Below are 21,920 nucleotides of genomic sequence, written 5' to 3' on the forward strand. Positions count from 1 at the left end.
TCCAACAGAAGGCACTTGTCACACCACAAGCACTCTTCTGCCATAGGCCCTGCAAAGTCAGACTGGAACCTGAGTAAGAAGCCTTGGTGGTCAGTGGCACAGGTACAGGCAGAAGATGACCTGTCAGTAACAGGGGCTTTGGCCTTGTCATGTTTTCTAGCCACCCTGTTGAATCTCTTAATAGCTCCTTCTTCTTTTGCTGCTCCTTCCTGAAAAAAAATCCCTCTTCCTCCTTCACTTACTTCAACTCAACAAGGTTATACTGAAGGAAAGAAGGAAATAAAGAAAGAAAGTGACCAGGCAAACTTCCCCACTCAGACTTGTCTGTTTGCCAGCTTGTTTGCTAGTCCTGTGTCGCTGGCTTCTGGGTGTCATTGTCTACCCTTCTAAATTTGTTCCAAGTCTTCTCACACTATAAGTTCCCACAAATCACTCTATAGTTGCCCAGGACATATTTTCCACTTTTCTGATGACTCCCCCAACAGGCAGATTATCAACACATGCTTATGCCCTGGTTGGCCTTGCTCCTCTTTGGTCCATGTTAATAAGGAAACAGGAAAACATTTCTGTCACTTAAGATTTTACAAAGAAGTAGCAACAGGCTGTTGCAACAGCCTGCATGAGCCCATAGCTGGTTCCTGTTTTTCTTCCAGCCTTATTTCCCTGTTTCTGTCCTGAATCTTGTCTTGTCTCCAGCTTCTATCTTGTTTCCCCATTTCTGCCTGCTCTCCTACATACTAACTTTGACTACTGATTGCTAGCTTTGACTAGTCTTGTCCTGGCCCTCACTATTTATTCAGCCTTGCTTCTGAGCCCATCATCATCTCTGTCTTTTGGGGAATGGAATTCCAGTGACCTGAGGAGTGTTGTTTAGGCTCTCCAAGGTCATTTTCCTGATTTGCAAGCACAAAACACTACACAGAAGAGTTGCATGAACTGAACAGTTGCAGTGCTTGATCCTTGCCCAACCCAGGTACTCTTACACAGAGAATTCTGATGGGTGGCAGCAAAAATTCCACTGTCTATGATGATTTATGTTAAGCTTCAGCCAATTCATACCTGATGGAACAAATCAATATGAGACTGATGATCAGGTTGCTGACTAGGAAACCTCTTGATTGGACACAAGCCCTACTTATGCCTTGTTAATGATCTTTTGTGACATTGACCATAGGCATAATGTCAAAGCTGTACTGTTTGCCTTGAAGCAAAGCGGTTGACCCATCTCAACTTAGCTGCTCATTTCCATTGCCCACCTTAAGTTACGGGCTGAAATGAATTGTTGTTGATATCCATTTTCACCAAGATCTGAATGAGGACTTAAAAGATGAGCTGATGAAAGTTGATCTGCCAATCAGTCTGTGCACCAGGACTGACCACCATTTTCATGAGCTGTTCCAGAAGAACCAGGGTTCCCAACAAGATTACTCATCACCTATAAGGGAAAAAGTGCTTCCTAAAACCAAACTACTTATCCACAATTTTTCTTCTGATAACCAAGTCTCAGACTTGCTTGGAAAACTAATATGCAAGTGCAAGGGATTAGATTGGATACCTACTCCACAGCCTGCATTTTGCACATTCCCTTCAACTACCTCTGAGAACATTACTAGCAGCCAACCCCCGCTGAGCATATTTTCAAGTGTCTCTCCATCTTTGTCACAAACATGTCAATGCAGGAACTTTTAGTAATTTCATGGAGATTCATTTTTAATGAGTTCTACTGAGTACCAATATGGCATAAACCTGTCACAATCCCAGTTCAGATTCTCAGTGGTTCCCTGCCATGTGGTTCCCGGTAGACTGGGACTTGCTTTTTCTTATCTATGCTTCATTGTTTTATTACCTGTATACTACCTAAACTCATGTCCAGAGTGACCTCTGTAGTTGATCACTATTATCTTGAATTCCAGATCCCAGATGGCAACTTCTTTGTAAATAATAGTTCTATGCCACCAAAGGTAAGCCTTAACCAGAAGTACATCGACTCTTCCAAGACTGACTTCTGCTTGGATACCTGGGTCATTTAAAAACCTTCCAATTCATATCTCCCATTACTTTTGATAGTCACATATTAAGGCAGGAAGGAGACTAAAACACTCAGAGCCCGGGATCAGGAATCAGGAACCAGGACCAGGAAAAATGACTCAGGACTAGGAATCAGGACCAGAGGTAGGAGCAAGGAATCAGAACCATGGCTAGTCTGGTTCCTTGTTTCCTCTTCTAATTTCTGCTGCCTCTCTTCCTGCCTGATCCTACACCTTCATATATCTCCTGCCTGCACCATTGCTTAGCCTGAAAGTCCCCCTCACCTCCCACCTTTTGCCTGCAGATCCTGCTTGAATCTGCACTATTGCCTAACTCTTCCCTGCACTGTTGCCCAGAATAAACCTGTGCCTAGCCGCTGCCTGAACCTTTGCTTAGACAGCACCCTGTATAGGCTCTCAACAAAGTATGTAGGCCTGGGGTATTTTCTTTTTCTTTTTTTCCCCCCTCTTTTCTTCTTTGCTTGGAAAAACAAGTTCCAGATGAATTTTTGTATGTTTGATGTAGAGAAACTCTAAACCACCTTCACATTTAAATCCTTGACCTCCTCAATCCAGTTAATTCTATTCATTTCACCAAGTTTACACCTTTGAAACCGAAGTCCTTATTTGCAGGCCTATACTTTTAACCTTCTACATAAGTGAATCAGTCAGAAATCTTCTTACTTAGGGAAGCGTGTACATCTTTTGAGAAAGGTAGTAAATTCTAGAGGCCCCATTTTAAGGATGTCTCTGACTGATTTTTGCACCATCCCATAATGAGGGACTTGATTCAGGGAATTCATAGCTGAATCTGGGGTAAGATACTTACTTTACTGTTTTATTTAACTGTAAAATAAAAATATTACTCTTCTAGTGTAAGATAATGCAGACCTCATTATGTTTGGAGCTAATACATGGATTGCTTGCATAGCAACTGGCAGATATTCATGTGATTTTTTTTTTTTGGGGGAAGTTTAATTACAAGAAAATTACCTGAAAAACTGAAGAAACAGAAGCCTTTTAGTTAATAAGTGAACTTCCACTATACTTAGCAACTTGCCCACTTCGGTTAAATGATAAATTTCCAAATTATAGAGTCTGCATAGTGTAAGACTATGTTTATACCTTTCAGAAAATGATTGAATTGGACTTCTGTTGTCATGTGGTTTCAGTTCTCTAATGAAATCAAAGCTCTTAAGCTTCCCAGCTTTATGCCTTCATAATGTATGTAAGCAGGATTTTGGGTGATTTATTTTCCCTCTTCTACATTTTCAGGAAACAAATTAATTCCTTAGCTAGTGCTGCGCTAGATAAGTTCTTTTTTGTTATGTTCAGAAAACATCCTTTTAATTGAGAGAGGAACTTACTTGAGGTTTTGATATGACATAAAGCTAAACTAACTAAAACAACCTGACAATTAATAAATTATTTCCTGTTAAGTAACAAAACTCTAAAAATCAAAAGCTAGGTTTTAATATTGAGATAATGCCCAAGTGCCCATTAAACCACCACATTATTGTCAATTACTCAAGAATAATGGGAGGTTTTACAAAGCTTTTAGATATGAAAGACACCAGTTTCATCAGTTATGACAGTGACTGGAAACCCAAGGTCATGCCAATTGTTTCACTAGTGGTTTCGGAGGTTTACAGTTGGCTTGCATCCATACAAAATGTATTTTATAAATCATGCATTAAACTCAATTCAAGCTACAAAGAATAATACCTTTCATTTTATTTGCTCAGTCCTTCAGAGTAGTTGTGCTGGTTCATTGAGCATTGACACACACTCCCACAGAGCCCCAGAGCAGTTGTACGCTCTCATGGAGAAGGCCATTCATGCCAGCTATCTATAGCATTGTATACTTATGCAGATAAGCCTTTGGTATTGATTAGTAGCAGTCTATGGGATTTACTTCATCAGTTCTGTGAGCTTTTCATACTTAGGAGGCTAGCTTGCCATAGCAGATCTTTATAAATCTTTGCAGCATGCCTCAACAGTATACTTACACTAAGATACAGTTGATTAGAAATATCTTTATACCATTCCATCATTTTAATTGTAATTCAGTTATTTTAATTGTAAGAGGAATGGTGATATCTCATTCTTGTTTGAAACAGATATTCACATTCACTTCAGGTAGGAAAAGGATTTAAATTCTTGCTTTAGCTATAACCAAATGATGTGTTTGAACATTTATCATTTTGTTCCTTTTTAAGATGCTGTTCTGAAGAGCAGCTTCAAGCTCAAGAGGAATGGGTAGAACTCCTTTGGATCCCATCACCATTGCTTTTAAGTTTGCCAATAAACTTTGTAACAGATTACTGTGAGACTGCTTAGTGACTGTGAGGTAAGGCGGTGATATGCCATTCTTCTGTTTGACAGCATCATCAAATTATGTAAGTTTATTTTCCTTGTCTGAAATTCAGGTTGACTGGGGACTGATTGGTGGTGAGTGCTGACTTGTCACTGTAGATCTTTGTAATGAGTTTAGAAAATCCTCACATATATTAGAGAAATTGTCTGCATCCTCAGCAGATGTAAGTCTGTGCAGCTTAATGGATTTCAGTATGGTCTACAAACTGTTAATATTACCTGGTTTAAAGTTGTTGGGAGTTGGTTTGAATCACGTCAGTTGTTTTCATTCATATTTTACTTCTTTAGTTTATACAGTGATGATAGTTTTACTCTATGTATTACACTTAAATGATTAACCCGATAATTGCACCTTAAGTTGCAACCCAGGTACACATTCAACCAATTTATGGTGTGATTAAGAAAGCAATAAACTACAAAGTTATTCTACAAAAGATATGTACTATCTTTGGAGCTTGTTTGAATCATGCCATTAATTGAGCATGTGGCCAGCTGGTCCCTTGTGACTGGGAGCCCCATCAACTGAAGGGCTCCCAGCCACAGGGGTGCATCACTCACTACCAGCCCCACAGCTGACAAGGCTTGCAGTGGTGGCAGTGTTGCGAGCGCTGGGGCTTGCAGTGGAGAGAAGACTGCCTCCCTGCTCCCCCCTGCGAGGCTTCTTGTCTGCGGAGCTCACTGCAGGGGCAGTGTTGTCAGTTGTGGGGCTCACAGCAGAGGCAGTAGGGAGAACGCTGCCCCTGCTGCAAAATCATGTGAGGCGAGGGGCTCACAGCAGCAGAAGCAGGGAGATCGCTGCTGCTGCCTACCTTGTAAGCTGTGTTGCCTGTACTGCCCCCATTGCAAGCCCCACAGCTGACATGCACGTTGCATACCAGGAAGTGTGATTGTGTGGAACATGCATTAGATCCCGTTGTTCCTTTACCTGCTCATGTAGAAGGACCCTATACAAACATCCAGATTGGTGTACATACTGACGGTTTTATCATACAAACCAAGGACCTGACCCATCCTGCAGGAAAAATATTGTTCTTTTAGATACAAAAAATATTCAGGCAATTTAGCACTGGTGCTCTGAAATGGCTGGCAACTCCAGTGGCGGAGGTTGATTTCAATGATGAATTAAACCAACTCGGGATTCTCCTAACAAGAAAATATACAGCTAGCTGTAGGCAAGCCTTACAAAAAAAAAAAAAAGCAAAAAATCCTGCAGTGAGAATGAAAACAAGAAGCCTATTCACTTCTTGTTTTTTGTCAGTTTCTCCAGGATGCTGCATTGAACAAGTTTACTAAAAATTTGTACAACCATAGTTACCATCCCAGTTTACAATGTAAATTCCTGGCCCAGTCTATGAACAAAGCTAAGGCTGGCTGAAGAAATGAAACATCTTTTTGCAAGATAGTCCAAACTGCTGATTTTTGTTTTGTGTTGTTTTCCAGGATTCAAAGCAGACTAAGTGTGGGGTTCTTAATTTTCTGCTGGCTTTAAAAAAAAAAAATTCAGATATATTTACTCAATGAAGAAAATGTTACTAATAGTTCTCAACAATGCCTTTTATCAAAAATCTTAGTAAAACAAAAGTCCCATTAACTGTTCAAGATATATGCTTTGTCAAAAACATAGCAGAAAATGTAAGTTTCTTATAAAAAGCAAAATTCAAGTATTATTATAGTGTTGGTGGTAAATATGAAAGTAATGACATGCCACCTACCACAGTATACTTCTAGGCTACAATTTTATTTAAGAAAAGCAAAGGGTGATTGTTGTTATTATCACCATCATTGTTGTTGTTATATCTTTTGTTGACATACTATATAGTTGGGAGAGAGAAGCTTTTGGGCACACAATGACCTTCTTCAGGTCTGGGAAAGGAGGTACTATTTCAGTTAAATACCAGATAAAACAATGACTTAGGTTTAACTTGTATGGAAAAAGCAAAGCAAAGCAGGCACTTAAATTAGTGGAGGATGGCTGTGAACTAGGAACAAAGAGAAGTTGTCAGAAGCATCTTCAAAGTCAAAGACATGCAGCCAAAGAGATAACCTAATAGTGTAAAGGAACAAGCCAATTCAGGAAGATTATTATTACTTGTGGTTGACAGAGGGATTAGAATAGACACCAATTAGTTGATAGTATTATGGTCTATATTTAGTGCCTAGTGTCTAGCATCTAGTAAAGTTATAATTTTTTGTTCCCAGACACTTCTTCAGATATTTCTTTAGATGTTTTGTACATTTCCTTTGCGTATAAGGACTGTGAGGTCAGAAATTGAGCCATTGCTCTGTGAAAAGTGTTTTCCCACAGGTGACTGGGTGGCTGTTTTTTACTTTTTTTCTGTGAAAGTTCATTCTGGAATATAATTATTTGGGGTTTTTTACCCACATGTTTTCCATAAGTGTACTGGATGAAGTGTACCGCATTGTGATGTATATATAGGATCCATGGATTCTAGTATCATTGCGGGAGCGTGGGTGGCAGCGGAGACGTGTTGTCAGGTTTTGCATTTATTCCTAAAACAGGCTTCTGTATCACTGAATGCTTGTTGGTCAGCTGGGACTTTACTTTTAATGATGAGTTGTTTGAAGTTTGGAGGTTGTCTAAAAGCCAGAAGCTGAAGGGTTGGAAAGATTTCTCCCAAGGTATAGGATATGATTGTTTGATGATCTTTATTATAGGCTTCAGTGTGGGATAGGATGTTTTGGGGTTTGCTTGGGGTTGTTTTTTTTTGCGGGGGGATAATACTAAAAATGCAGTTGGGGTGGGGAGAGAGAGTGGCAAAATGAATTATTTGAAACCGAAATCATACTGAATTCTTCTTTTCATTTTTGTACTCCAAATTGTAGTAAATTTGACTCTCTAATAAATATCACCAATATTTATTGGAATTCCAGGGGCATGCAGGAAGAGGCCCTCAAGCCCAGGACTGCCTGCCTCTGGTTACTGGAAGCTCTGGGCTGCCTACATTCTTGTGCCATAAAGCAAACAGAAATCCACCATGAAAAAGTGGCACACATTATTACTATCTTTTACCACGGCTGAAAAAAAGGCATTTGTGGTGTGACAAAGGGCATGGATATTCATTTGCTTTTGCTTGCCTAAAAATTGTTATGGCAAAACAAAGGTGATGTCTGTTTCTAGCTTAACATCTGTCCCAATTTTACAGTTTGTCTAATAAACAGTATCAAGGAAAATCCTCGCCTCATACATGGATTGCAAACTATATGCTTAAATGTGCTAAATGTCAAGCTCTACTCTACAATTCTTCAGTTAGCAAGCTTGCATAGAAATCTTTTGATTTTTTTTCCCAAAACAAATGGATGACTAGTGAAAAAGTTAAAAATTTCTAGCCGTATTTTAGCTGTATTTTAGAATTTTTTTTTATTTTTTTTTTTGCAAAGCTAAAAGAAGTTTCAAGGTAGTTTCCAGTTTGAAACTCCAACCAACATACACTAAACATGACATATTTTGAGTTGAATTGGTGAAAAAACATCATTCGTAGTTTTAGTGTAAGTGCATTCATGTATTTATTTCTGACAAAAACCCCGAAAATATCACATAAAAATCCTGATAAGTGTGATTTTAAAAAGTTCAGTATTAGTAGTTGTAACTTTAAGAAGATAACTTTTTATTATGTATGGTAGATTAATTTTGATATTATTTCCCTGTCCCTGCTGGAGCCTGCTTGCCTGCCTGAGCTGCGCGGGGACCCGGTGCTTCCCTCTGCAGCTGTGGTGCCCCCCAGGAACACCCAAGCTGGGTGCCTGAGTGTGGGTGCCACCTTGGAGAGTGACCACTGCTGCTGTGGAGGGAAGCACCAGCCCCCCACTGCAGCCCAGGGACCACTCTGTCTGCTGGCAGCTCATCCTCTCCTCCCCACCACCGGAGAGGCAAGTAAGTTGGGTGTATGCATGACACGGGGGTTTAATTGGCCCTAAATTGAAGCGGTGTTTTTAAAAACCCATTGCCTTGATTTAGGGTCCCCATTTCATCTACATTTCCTCTTTCTCTGGGTGGTGAAAGAGGACTGATTATTTGGCCATAAAAATGGAATTTGCTTTATCTTGCTAAAGTTTTGAATAAGTTTTTATTTTATAAAAGAAGCTTCATCTAGTTTTAATTATTCTTGTAACATCAAAGTAGGAGGAGCAGATGTGCTGTAATGGAGACAGAAATCTGAAATCCATTGGGTAAACAGTAAAAAGATTTTATAATTAGTAAGTGTCAAGGGAAATTATTAACACAGGAAAAGTAAATCCATCAAAGTTTTAAACATGACTTGCTTGCAAGAGTAACCCAGAGTGATATTTATTATAAATTTCATTTTTCTTATGTCAGAAGCATACCTTTTTTCAGAGTACAATGTACGTACGACTGTATGCGTGTATGTGCATATACACACGCATTTGCGTTTGTGATGTATGTATATCACACACGTACACAATTAACATTTCTTGATATCATAACTTCAATGTATCTCTAAAGTTATACATTGGATTAGTCTATATTTATATTTTCTATGCTAAATATATCTAGAATCCATTATCATAGCACCTAAGTGTTAGGTAGCAAAAATTCAATTATCTTTCGAACAAAATATTGTGCACATGTATAATGTATTAATCACTAAATAGTTCCATTGACTGTGATCTTACTGTTCATGTGAATAAAGTTTAAGCAAGTGCATACAAGTTTCCAGGATCAGGGACAAGGTCAACACTATCTTTGTCCAAAAGGACTCAGTTTTCCACTGCTTGACTCCTATTAAATTAACAGCATTTAGCTTGTGTTCCATTAAATATCTTCTTAATTTCCCTTCTTTTGCAACCTCATCAATACCTGATACAAAGTCATGCAAAGGAGCTGATTTCTAGTATGTTCTGAACACAAAGAATTTTGAGCTTGGCCCTTTCAGAATCCTTCAGTTTCAAATAGTAACATTTTTGTTCAGTGGAGCTGTTTATCACAGGTAGAAGGACCTGCAATGGGGTATTAAGGACCATAAAATTATAATTATGTCTGCAAATAAGGTCCAAAAATGAATCCTTGATTGCAAGTCTTAGCATACAATGACAAGCACACTGAAATCTCAGAAGTTTTAATAAATAAAGTTATCCTTACTACAGAATTTCAACTGCTGTAGAATTTAATTAAATAAATTATAAAGCCGTTACAGAAACTTGTAAATTGATTCAAGACTGGAATCCATCTTTCTCTCTCCCGATTAACAAACTAACTATCAGGATACAATGCAATAACCTTTTGACTCTTAAATCAAAAGGTTTTTAAGTGTCCTATGTGAAGTAGGACAGCTTCAATAGAAGAGAATGACAGCCTTCAAACATACACAGTACACACATCTTGGGGTGAGTGCTTTAACAAATGAGCTATTCAGTATAAAGAGGGGCTCTATTGCTATTGCCATTGCCTCTTGAATTGAGCCCTAATGGCAAGATGGATAGAGGCGCATACATACATACATATATGCCTTACTACTGGTGCAGGGGGAGCCCAGTATCATGATCCCAGGCTCCCTCTGCACCAGTATAGTAGTAGCAGGTTACTATGGCTGCGAGTCCCACAGCTGATGAAACTCCCAGCCAAGGCAGTGACCGGTTCATCAGCTGATGGGACTCCCAGCTTCAGTAGTGGGATGGTGCTGTAGCTAGGAGTCCCATCACCTTCAGGACTCTCAGCCATGGCAGTGCATTGTGCACTCCTGTGGCTGGGACATAGACCCTAGTTCATATACAAATTAAAATGGGATAGAAACCCGCTATAAAGTTATTGCACATTGTTCAGCTCTAACTTTATAGCTGGTTGGAACTTCTTAAGGCTTGATAGATAATTTGCATGTGTAGCCAGTCTAAATTAATTGTGCAATTAACCAGATGATTGTATAGTACATGTAATGTGTAGAAGTGGCCTAAGTGACTTTCAAGAAACTATGAAAATATTCATGCCTCATATTCCTTTGAGCATACTTAAAGGAACACCACATGGCTTGAAATGTTATTTCTGTAGGGGACACAAAATGAATATAGATGGTTAAAATGAATATAGATGGTTTTGATGTTCCAGAACACACCAGACTCTACCCTGCCATCCTGTTTGGTCTTTTCTTTTCAGTCACAGCTTATACTATTGAACAAACCTTCAGCCCAGAATCGAGATGCAACTATGGCTAGCAGTAGACAATGAGAAGGAAAATTGTATTTGATTTGTGGCCATCAAAAGAAGATTATCCTAAAGGACACATTTGTATAAGGATTACTGAAGTAATAAGGATTTAAAGTAAGGCAACTTTTATTCCTCTTTAAGGAAAAAAAAATATGCATAAACAAATAACTGTGCTACATTTCATATATCATTAGGCTAATGTTCTGTTTATGGTTATCAATCATTATTTGATTAAAACCTTTTGTGCCTGGCAACAAATGAATGCAAAACAAAACCTTAGCATGTTGTTTAAAATGGGGAAAAAGGCATTACGTCAGGAACAACTCCCCCCCACCCTCCACCCAATGAATTATCTTTATTATGAGCTAGATCCCTTAATTAGAACTAGTTTATTTTAGCTGGGTAAATTCATAACCTGTAGGACTGTGGATGACATGATCAATAATAAACTGCCCCTTTCAAGGCACACAAATAATATAGCATTTCTAGCCCCACATGAATAAAAGAGGACCTTATGGGAGAGGAGTTCTGTAGCTGTTTTCACGGGGGGAAAAGTTATATATACTTGGCATATATTTCTCTGAAATTGTTCTATATTGATTGAAGTAAATTTTCTCAGTTGTACTCTTCTCTATTCTGGAGATATTGAAAACATGCTCCTTATAATAGAATATCCCAAAATGGTTCTTTATTAAGAATGATTTCAACTAAAGAATTCAAGTATAAATCTTAAGCTTTCTAAAAGTCTGAGGGGATATGTATGGATCTGCTGGACTAATTCAGGCCATTTTAACTATAAGGTCAAGCATTAAAGTCCCATCTAGATCCAGACTGCCCTACAGTGGAGGCAAGTGGTTAGAGTGCTGGCACTGCAGTGGCAAATGATGGGATGGGGCGGGGGAGCAGGGGGTTGGAGCAGTGGCAGGAACCAGCTGAGACAAGTGGCAGGGGGACAAACAGCGGGTAGGGTGGGGGAGGTTAAGCAGCAATGTGGCAGGGGTAAGACTTCTTGACTCCCCACCACTGCTTTCGCCACTGCTTGTCTTCCAGTTACTTCTTTCCCCACTGTAGCAGTGGGGAAAAGAGTTTAAGACTACCGTCTGATAATTGGATTATACTTTTTTTTTATAAGTTCCCATGTATATAATCTAGTTATTGGGGTGTATAGTGCTAAATACAAACCCATCATGGATTTGGATAAATAAAGTAATTTCAGAGCCACTGACTACCCTCTTTGAGAACCAGCTGAAGGTTGTGTGAGGTCCTGGATGATTGGAAAAAGGCAAGTATAGTGCCCATCTTTAAGAAATTGAAGTGGGAGAAGCCAGGCAATTACAGCCCAGTCAGCCTGACCTCTATACCTGGAAAGATTATGGAGAAGGTCCTCAAGAAATATGTTGTGAAGCACCTGATCAGGAACCAAGGGCATAGATTCACCCAGAGCAGTCATGCCCAACCAAGCTGATTTCCTTCTTTGATAAGGTGAAAGGATCTATGGATGTGAGGAGAGCAGTGGCTGTGATATTGCTTGACTTTAGCAAGGCTTTTGACACTGTGTCTCCCACAATAGTCTCATTAACAAACTATGGAAATACAGACTAGATGAAAGTACTGCAAGGTGGATAAATAACTGTTTGCATCATGGTACTCAATAAGTAGTCATCAATGCCTCAATATCTAATTTAGATGAAGAATCAAGTGGGGTTCCCCAGGAGTCTGTTCTGGGTCTGGTATGGTTTAATATCTTCATTAATCATTTGGATGATGGGATTAATTGTATACTTAGCTAATTTTTGGATAATACCAAGTTGGATGGAGGGCAGGACTGGGATCCAGAAAGACCTGGACAGATTGAAGAAATAATCCACAATCAATCAGATGAGATTCAACAAGGAAAGGTGTCAAGTCCTGCACTTGGAACGAAATAACTCCACAAATACAGACATCAGTGGGTAGGGTGCAGTACTGCAGAGAAGGACCTGGGGGTTACAGTGGACCATCAGCCATAAGCTGAATGTGAGCCAGCAGTGTACTCTTGTTATAACCTCCCCCTGCCAAAAAAATTATACCCAAAACAGCAGCCTGCTGGTTTGTATTGCAGATCAACAGAAGTGATTCTTCCACTCTATAGAGTACTAATAAAGTCTTGTCTGGAGTACTGTGTTCAGTTTGGGGCCCATACTTTAAGAAGCCTTCGGATAGTCTGGAAAGAATGCAGCACAAAGAAACAAAATTGATTAACACTATGGAAAGCCTCGTATATGAGTAAGGCCTGAAAGAATTCAGGTTTTTTTAATCTGGAGAAGAAAAGAATGGGGGGAATTTGACAGTCTTCAAACACCTGAAGGGCAATTACAAAAAGGATGGAGATAGGAAATAGGAAACAGAACTAAGAGCAATGCATTTAAGCTTCAGCAGGAAACATTTAGATTGGAAATGAGGAAGAACGTTCTGATTATGAGGTTGGTCAAGAATTGGAGGAGGCTACCCTAGAGAAATTATGGAACAAAGGTCAACCATTCAAATATAAGCTCAGTAAAGCATCTTGTGTAGGTGCACCCATTAGGCACATCTACACATTGTCCTACAGCCGTGTAGTGATCATGTGGGTCTGCAGGTGATCCCCATCTTCATTGACATAGTGACTCACTCCCCAGTTATAGTGCACTGCTACAGTGACATAGCAGCAAAATCTAACTTTGTGCTGCGTGCATAGTGCAGTAACCACCCATACTATATCATGCTTTAGTACTTCCAAAAGAAAGTACTAAAGCACAGCACAGTAGCAATGTCACTGAACAGCAGCATATAGATGCCCCATTTAGTACCTAAAATGAGCATAGATGCTACAATGGTTTTATATTTTGCAGCCAGTAATTTTGATTCATTGAGATATTCAAGTCCCTGTATGCATCTGCCGATTTTAGCCAGGACATCCGTTTTAAAGAAATTGTGTTTTATTCTAGCGTCACCATAGACAAAAAAAGATCAGAGGTAAAGCAGTCAAAACATAAAAGCACCTTCTTGTAGTGATTATATAGCCAGTTATTTCAATTTTTAGCCCTGTGGTAAAATTGAAAAAGAGGTGGGGTAAAAAAAATTATCTGTGTAGTGCTGTGACCAACGTATTTGTTTTACCTTTTGCTCTTATACCTCCCATTTCTGGTCACATCTTTATTCTCTATTCTAACCTCATTAAGAGACATCTGCAGAGCATTTCAGGGGAAGCTTATTCAGGAGCAGTCTAAGCTACATCTAGGTCTACTGGTTCTATTATGTAGATGAGATACATTGAGCACAATATGAACATTTTTAGAACTGAGTGTTGAGTTCAGAACTGAAGGTCTCACCAAACTTTTCGCAGAAATTGGTTCACTTTACCACTTTTTTTTTCAGTTGCTACTCAGTTTAAAAGAGTGACTGTTCTACTGTTAACAATGAATAACTGTGGGTTGTTGATTCTGATTGTTTTCTGTATCACTGAAGAGTAATTCTCTTTTATTTAAGACAAAGAGGAACAGCAGTATTCTTTAATAAAATAGAAAAATACCAAAAAAAGGATTAAGGAAAATAGGTGGGCCAGCAGTTTAGGCACAAAAGTCTAGTGTTAAGGAACCAAAGAGGTCCTGAAAGTCTTCACTCAGGTGCTATTAAACAATGTAGGTACCTAAACAACTCTAGACCTTAAGCTTTTGTTGTTTAACTCAACTAGGAACAAGGGCCTTGTTGCACAGGACTTAAGACATGTTAACTGCGTTTAAAATGCATGTGTCCATGCATTCAAACGGTAAAACGCATGCTAAGTGCGATCATACCATAGTAAAGTTAGGACTTTTCGCTCAAGGAGTATCTCTAGATCATACAAGTAATGTTTTCTCCAAAGATATAAGACAAGCAAATCACAGTTCTCACCCAGCCATGACAATAACCAAGGATCCTTCTGCTGTACCAAGCCCCCATTGTCATTCCCAGGTCCAGTTCTGCCATGGAGCTGATTCAAGACTGGTGCAATGCTGAGACAGGTCTAGGAAGGACTCTGATGCAGTGCTGGCTAGGGCTGGTTCCAACAATCAGAAGAAAGTCAAATCAGCTGATCGTTGGTCTCAGGGCCTGTTATACTGTGAGCTGCACAAATGTTGTTCAGTATCAGTACTAGCCCCAGTTTGGAGCAGTCACATATTCAGGTCAGCTAAAGGCTTGAGGATTGAAAGGTAAGCCCATTCTGGGCTTCCTCCCATACACACCATCCTCCAGGGCTTCTCTGGTTCCTTCCCCACCACTTACCAATACTTGTGGATACCTGTTCTGTCTGTCCAAGGGGGGCAGGCAGGCAAAGGTTAACCTGCCTTCCTAGCCCCTGTTGCTGCTCTGCCAAGCTGCTGCTCCTCTTTCTGCTGAGCTTGCCCAGAGAGAGCAGCAGTGGCAGCTTGGAAGGCAGATTAACCCTTCCCTGCATGCTACCCCAGGACAGACAACATGGGCAGCCACAAGTAAACAGGAGGGGAGTGGAGGGGTACAGCAAGCAGGGACCTAGGATGCTGGGGAGGGTGGGGAAGGGGTAGTGGTTTTTATCCAGCTTTAATTTGCACTTGTGAGCAGTCTGCAGGGAGACTGAAGCAGCTGTGATTTCCCAGGCAATGGGGAGCACAACACACCTCTGGGGCTGGGAGATCATAGCCATTGAGGTCTCTCAGCAGCACAGGTGAAGGCGTGCTCCACACACACCTTCAACTGGGAGACGGTAGCAATGGTCCACTGCGCCGGGCTGAGAGCATTTTTACAAGTGCTCCAGGGATGAGGGAGTGTTTCTGACAGCCACTTTAATTAAGAGCCTGTAGCATCTTGTGTATCAGTATCTTCATGCTTCAAAATGGTAGTGGGGGTACTTTAATTAAAGCTCATTGATTGAGCTTTAAAGCACCTCCACCACCATTTTGAAGTGCACTGATGCTGATACACAAGATGCAGAGGCTGATGGAGTGCACTAATTAGCTGTAATCACAGCACGTCAGAGCAGCCTCCCGGCATATATACAGGCCCTCTGAGAGTCCCCTAGGGGTCGGGCTCTCAGTCTGGCTACCAGTGGGCTGCAGCTGGGACTAAGAATCCCCATACCTGACAGGGCTCTTCGTTCCAGCCATACCACACACACAACTGGGACTGAGAGCTCTGTCGGGGGGGACTCTCGGTCCTGGCTGGACGTGGCCTCCACAGCTGGGGGTCCCAGCTGCGGGAACCTGCATGATGTAGGGGAGCCCAGGATCAGGCTTCTCCTGTACTGGCAATAAGGTACAATTGGATCTAATGCATGATCCCACAATTGCGCCTCCTACCATGCATGTGTGGCATAGCAGGAGGCTCAATTGTGTGGACCACACACTACATACCATCATGCCTTTACTGGCATGTCTAGAGGGGGCCTAAACTACCACACACTACAAAGACAGCAGATCTAAGTCTCTACCCAAGTTTAGTTTCAGCAAGTCAATGACTTCATACAGTATCATACCCATCATGTTTCTCTTTTCTAAAAATGTTCTTGAAATTTGCCTTTGGTATTTTAAAAGAGCTTCACTTTAACTCGTGTATGAAACATAGGTAAAGTTCTTCTAAACTCACATTTAAGACTGTTTAACCTTCTTAAAGCACAGTTATAAGAACAAAGGGCAAAATCTTATTTTCCTGTATGTGTCCACATTGCACATGGAATAGGACTTCTAATTGTACCTAAGCATCAGCTATAAGTCTGGGTAATGGCCATTTGGGCATGTGAAGTTGAATAAGATTCTGCCATAAGTGTCTTTCACTGAAACAAAATTATGTTTTCATGTTCTTGGCTGCTGGGCATAGAAAGGGATTGTTATAAAGGATAGATGGTTCTGAGAAGATTTTGGTTTGGTTCATATAAATATTCTTTATAGTCAAAAGCCTGAGAGCAGCAGCCGTGGTGGGAGGGTCCGCATCCCTGCATGCTCCCTGGCTCACTGCAGCCTCTGTCACCTTTCTGTGCCCAGAATTGGCCTGCACCACCCCAGCTAGGCCATGCATTGCACTGTGTCACCTCCTCATGCTTCTGCCAGGCCACGGATTGAGCTTCATCATTCCCACATACCTAGATCCGGCCTTTATCCCCCTGCCAAGTCCAGCAGCTGTCTGCTCAACCACCAGCCCCCATTACTGACTGCTTGGTAACAAGCTTTAACCTGCAGATATTTGTGTGTTAAGTGCCCTTAATATAGTCTAATGTTTAACTTCACCCTTTGATGCAGAGGGTGCGAAGAAAAAGGCAGAAAATTCCAGTCAGTTCTTCCCTTTGAGAAAAGATCCTGAGTGCCCCAAAGCTGGCAAAGTTGGTTTGGGCTTCACAATCCTTTTCCTAGTGTGATTTTTTCTGGTACCTCTTCAATTGCTTATTTCGGCAGAAGCTCTGGGGGAAGGTGCTTTTAGAATAATTGTGAATGCTTTATTAGCCTCAAAACCTCTTAATTTTTCTTTTAAACAATAAACCTAAGATGAGTAAAAAAAGAAGTTCGTAGAGCTCTCCCAGAAGTTTACAAAGGTTGATTTGGGTACAGATACTCCAAAGTGCACACCTCCTCATTTTTTATCTTCCTGTTTACCTTTCTCAATACATTTCTTACCTTCTGATTTGATGATAAATTGCTATCACAGGTCTTCTTGTTATTTATTAAGTGGATTAGATTGAGGTATATATCTCAGCAAAAACTGCAATTGCAAAGCTTTTCTCTTCCAGAATGACTAGTAGCATCTGTTTTATTTTTAATGGAGGACTTTAGGCAACCTATGCTCATCATACACTTACTGAAGCTTTGTGCTTAGCTGACCATAGTTATAACATTATGAACACCAAAAATGTATATGTCTTGTTTACCATGAAGGAAATTTATATTCTCTCTGCAGAACAAGCTATTATATTCTAATGCTTTTATTTTGCGTTCATTTCCACTAGTAAATGTCATGAGAATTTATCATTGCAAGTTAGGTTGTATCCTGGAACTGCTTTGATTACTTCTATTTTTCATAGCAAAATGAACATAAACTGTATAAGAGTACAGCTTAAATGCATCTTTATTCTGTTTAAAAGCAAATGCTTAAGTGTCTGATACACTGTATCCAGGGTGATTTTCCTTATGAATCCTAAGTTCAAAAAGTAATAGATGTGTAAAATCTTTATTTCACATATCTCCTCCATTCAAAGTGTGTAAATAGAAGTGTAAGTAGAAAGGAGATGCGAGAAAAGGGGAGAACAAGGAGTAGTGAGGTAAAAGAACATGAAGATCTCAAGGACAGACTGGGCTGCAGAGGAGGTGGCTTTGCAGAAATGAACAGAAAGGATTTATAAAGGGAAGAATAGTATTCTGAGAGAGAGATTGAGAGCTAGTCATCCAGAAAATCAGAGAATCTGAGAGACAGACATATTGTTCTAGAGGGAGAAAGGAATACGTTTGTAGGACTTCCCAGGCAGGAAGTATATTTTCAATACATTTTAGGCATTTTAACAAGAATAATTTTTTTTCTTATGAAGGATTTAGTTGGATTTTGAGATGCCACCTTAAAAAAACCCCACAAAACCCCCTCATGCTGCTTGCATTAGTCCTTCAGTGAGAAAGAGATAAAACAGTTGGCTTTTATGGAGGTCTATTAAGACCGGGGCTAAGGCAACAGAACCATTTAGCCTAAGCCACTCAGCAGCTATAAAGGTTATAGCGGTAAAGAGATTAAGGTGCATACCTGCAGAGAGAGGTGTGAACATGAGCATGTTTTAGGTTCAAATCAAAGTTCACTTTGGTCAACCCATATGTAGCTGCTCATTTGGGTCGGGGAATTAAAGGTGTAAGGTAGGCTACATTTGTACCTGACAGGCTAACTAAATAAGATACATTAGCATAAGGTTTCCTGAGCTTGAGCTCACCGGCCAGACTTGAGGATAGCTAAAACACTCCCTTGCATGGAGACAGAAACTGATGTACCTTCAATATTTTGGCCTGAAGATTCATCTAGACTCTGGTTGGACCTTTCCCTTTGTTGTGCAGTCATAATATAGTATCATATTATGGATTCACACTACATATATTTGCTTTGTTGAAAACATATCCATATTTTCAAGATTCATGTAAGCTTAAAAAATGCCATATTTGGTGAATTTAATACCTAACACACAAAGTGAAGAATGTGTCTTTGAATATTTTTTGTATCACATGGGACATTAATTGATATTGAAAAAAAGAAGAAATCACTACCTGTTTTCATTAAGCCATACATAACGCACCAGTGTTTTGTGCAGCAAAAGCTGACTGACTATAAAATACATATTGTTATGGAATGCTGCCAGTCAGTTTAAAACTATAGTAATAGCTATAAATAGCTGTATTGCAGGATTAAACAGTAACTCATATTCTATGCTTATGTGAACAAATATACATCAGAATAATTGGAAACATATTTATGCTTCACCTATTTAAAAAAATCTACTTGTTTCCTAGTTGCAGGGACTACTTCATTCATTGTATAAATGATAAACCTGTGCAGCTGCATAATTCAGTGCAACTAAAGTAAGGAAAAGTGGCGTTCACCAAAGGTGCTGACAGATGTGGAAAATAACCCAAAACAAAACAGCACTTTACCAATGGAGGAATCATTTCAGTTTGATCCGGCTCCCCAGCATCTGTATAGCTTGTGTACTTCAGCAGGGTTTTGGTGCTTTTATTTAATAGCTGATTTAGATAAAAGCATCAGAAAGCCCTGGATGCCAATGGGTGAGTGGGGTCAAATGGATGCAATTCCTCTTCTGGGCATGTGCTGCATTTGGTGTAGAGGTGCAACAAGCTGAAGGTAAAGTGCTGTTTTGTTTTGTTTTTTCCATGTCTGTAAGCACCCCGAATGCCTTTTTATGAGTTTTCCAAAATATGAAGGACCAGAACCTTAGTTTGTGTAAGCTCTAGAATTAATGCATCTAATTCCTGGATTCCTTAATTAAGGAATCCATGCTGACTGATACCAAGTGCGTGTCTGCGGCTGATTTATACAAATTGAAGAATTTGATTAATTAAAGAATCTATGATGAATTATACAAAGTAAGGGTATGTGCCAATGTATCCAGAGAGAACATGCATAATAATTTACAATAAATAAACAATACCTACTGCTTTTATAACACTGTTCCTGATTAGGTCACAAAGAACTTTACAACCTTTCATTATCTCCATTTTACAGATGGCCTATGAGAGGGACTTGCCTAATTTCACCCAGCACTGTTTGCTTCACCAGAAAGAAATCCTAGGACTCCTGAATCATTGCCCAGTGCTATAGCCACCAAATATAAGAATTAAAAAGGCATATAAATTATATTTAGAAAAGGAACTATAACATTTTGGGAGTAACCATGACATTTGTTATGCATAACCTGCTCACTTACTCCCCTGTATGGTACAATTCTACTATGGCTTGTAGCATAAGCGGAACTGACCAGTCACTGCGTTTGATATGCTTCAAAAAGTATTGTATGTTTCAATAACTTGTTTTATACATGTAGCAGGTTTGCTTTCAGAACTTGGGTTCAGTCCAAAGCTTGAAATCTTCCTGTTTTGATTGGTGGGCCCCATCCACCAATCAGGAGGCGGCAGGAGGAATTAAGTCAAGCCCCTTTCCTAAGGAGAGAGGGAGAGGAGTTTTCCCCCTCCCCCCAGACCTGATTGAGGACTGCAACACTCAGGTCTGAAAGAATTCAGGGGCAGAGCCCTGGAGAGTATAAAAGGAGCTGCATGCCCAGCATGAGGGGAACACATCTGGGACAGAGAAGAGAGAAGAGCGGGGCTTAGAAGAGCTGAGGAGAGCTGCTCAGCAAGGTGAAGCAGTAGCCCAGAAGCACCCGTGAAGACTTCCATCGGCAGGGAATGGTGGATGGCTCCAGCAGCTAGGCTCTCGGTGCACGGCATCCAGACCCTGGGAGCTGCGTGAGGCGGCTCAGGTCTGCAACCTCTGGCGTGCAGCCAGAGACACGGTGCACAGGCCAGTGCATGGAGCAGGATCTTTGGAGCGCTTGAGAGGCTCAGGTCCTCAACCCCCAGGATGAGGCTGGGAGCTTGGTGCAGGAGGCGTTGCACGGAGGGTCCGGGAGCGGACTGAGCCTCGTGTTGCGTAAGGCAGCCCAGGCCTCTGATCCATAGTAAAAGGTTGAGTCCAGAGAGCCAGACGGTGATTGGGCTACTGTGCCAGCAGACAGGGCTGAGTCAGAGGCCCCAGAAGCCCTGCATCCAGGATTCCTGTTCCAGGGGACAGCAACCCCCCTCAAGCCCACTGCAGGTGAGAGAGCAGCTTGGCGCAGAGGATGAGGGCCACCCTCCAGGCCTGGGAGCCGTGAGTTGCAGGGAAAAGAGGATTCCCACAGGGGAGAGGAGTCCCCCGCTCGTTAGTTAAGGGCTCCTGAAAAGGGAAGTCCCACTGGGAGACCCCGCCTAAAGTTACCAGCTTCCTTGTAGGGCTTGGGAAACATTGGGGTTTCCCCTCAGGATTAAGTTTATCTTTGGGCTTCTTGTGCCATAAGTTGTGTGATGTCATGCCTTGTATTTTGTGAACTATCATGTTTGTAAATGAGTAGATGAGTAGAATCCTAGGGCTCTGCTGGGACCCCCTGTTGCTATTATTTCATCTGTTGTTTATTTGTATTTATTTGTGGCTAATTTATTGTTCAACCATACTTATCTAGAGTTTATCTGTTGGCTATCTATGTTTATTTTGGGGTTTATCTGTTTCAGATCAGATACTTACCTATGAGTTACCTGTATCTGGAGCACTGGTATAAGGTTTTATGGCATTTACCCAGAGAGTATTGTTTATGTTATTTGTTTAGATATCTTGTAAATATATATTTCTTGTACATATGTTTATATTGATGTTTCTTTTCCTTGTGATAACTATATGCACATTTATTTACATTAACTTAAGTCCCCTGACCGTCCTAGCCTGGTTCTATAGGGATGGAGGGAAACTGAGCAGTCTGCAGTTCCCCCACAGCACACCTGCCAGCTAACAATCCCGTTCAATTGGAGAAGGGGAGAATATACCCGATTTACCTGGGCTACATAAAAATTGTTGCAATGGCAGCACTCCAGCATCTCAGAAGTGAGAACTCTAGGCAGGTCCATGTAAAGGGCTTTCAACCAAGGCTATTGGGAAACAGAAAGAACCAGATTTTAGTTCATTTAGTACAGGGGAGGGCAAAATATGGCCTGCATGCCAGATCTGGCCCACCAGACAGTTCCATCTGGCCTGCACATGCTCACCAACTAATTGTACACTACCCATCCCGTGCACCTCGC

The sequence above is a fragment of the Crocodylus siamensis genome, chromosome 2 (genome assembly GCF_052110815.1).
Source record: "Crocodylus siamensis isolate JL-2025a chromosome 2, ASM5211081v1, whole genome shotgun sequence".
Lineage (NCBI taxonomy): Eukaryota > Metazoa > Chordata > Crocodylia > Crocodylidae > Crocodylus > Crocodylus siamensis.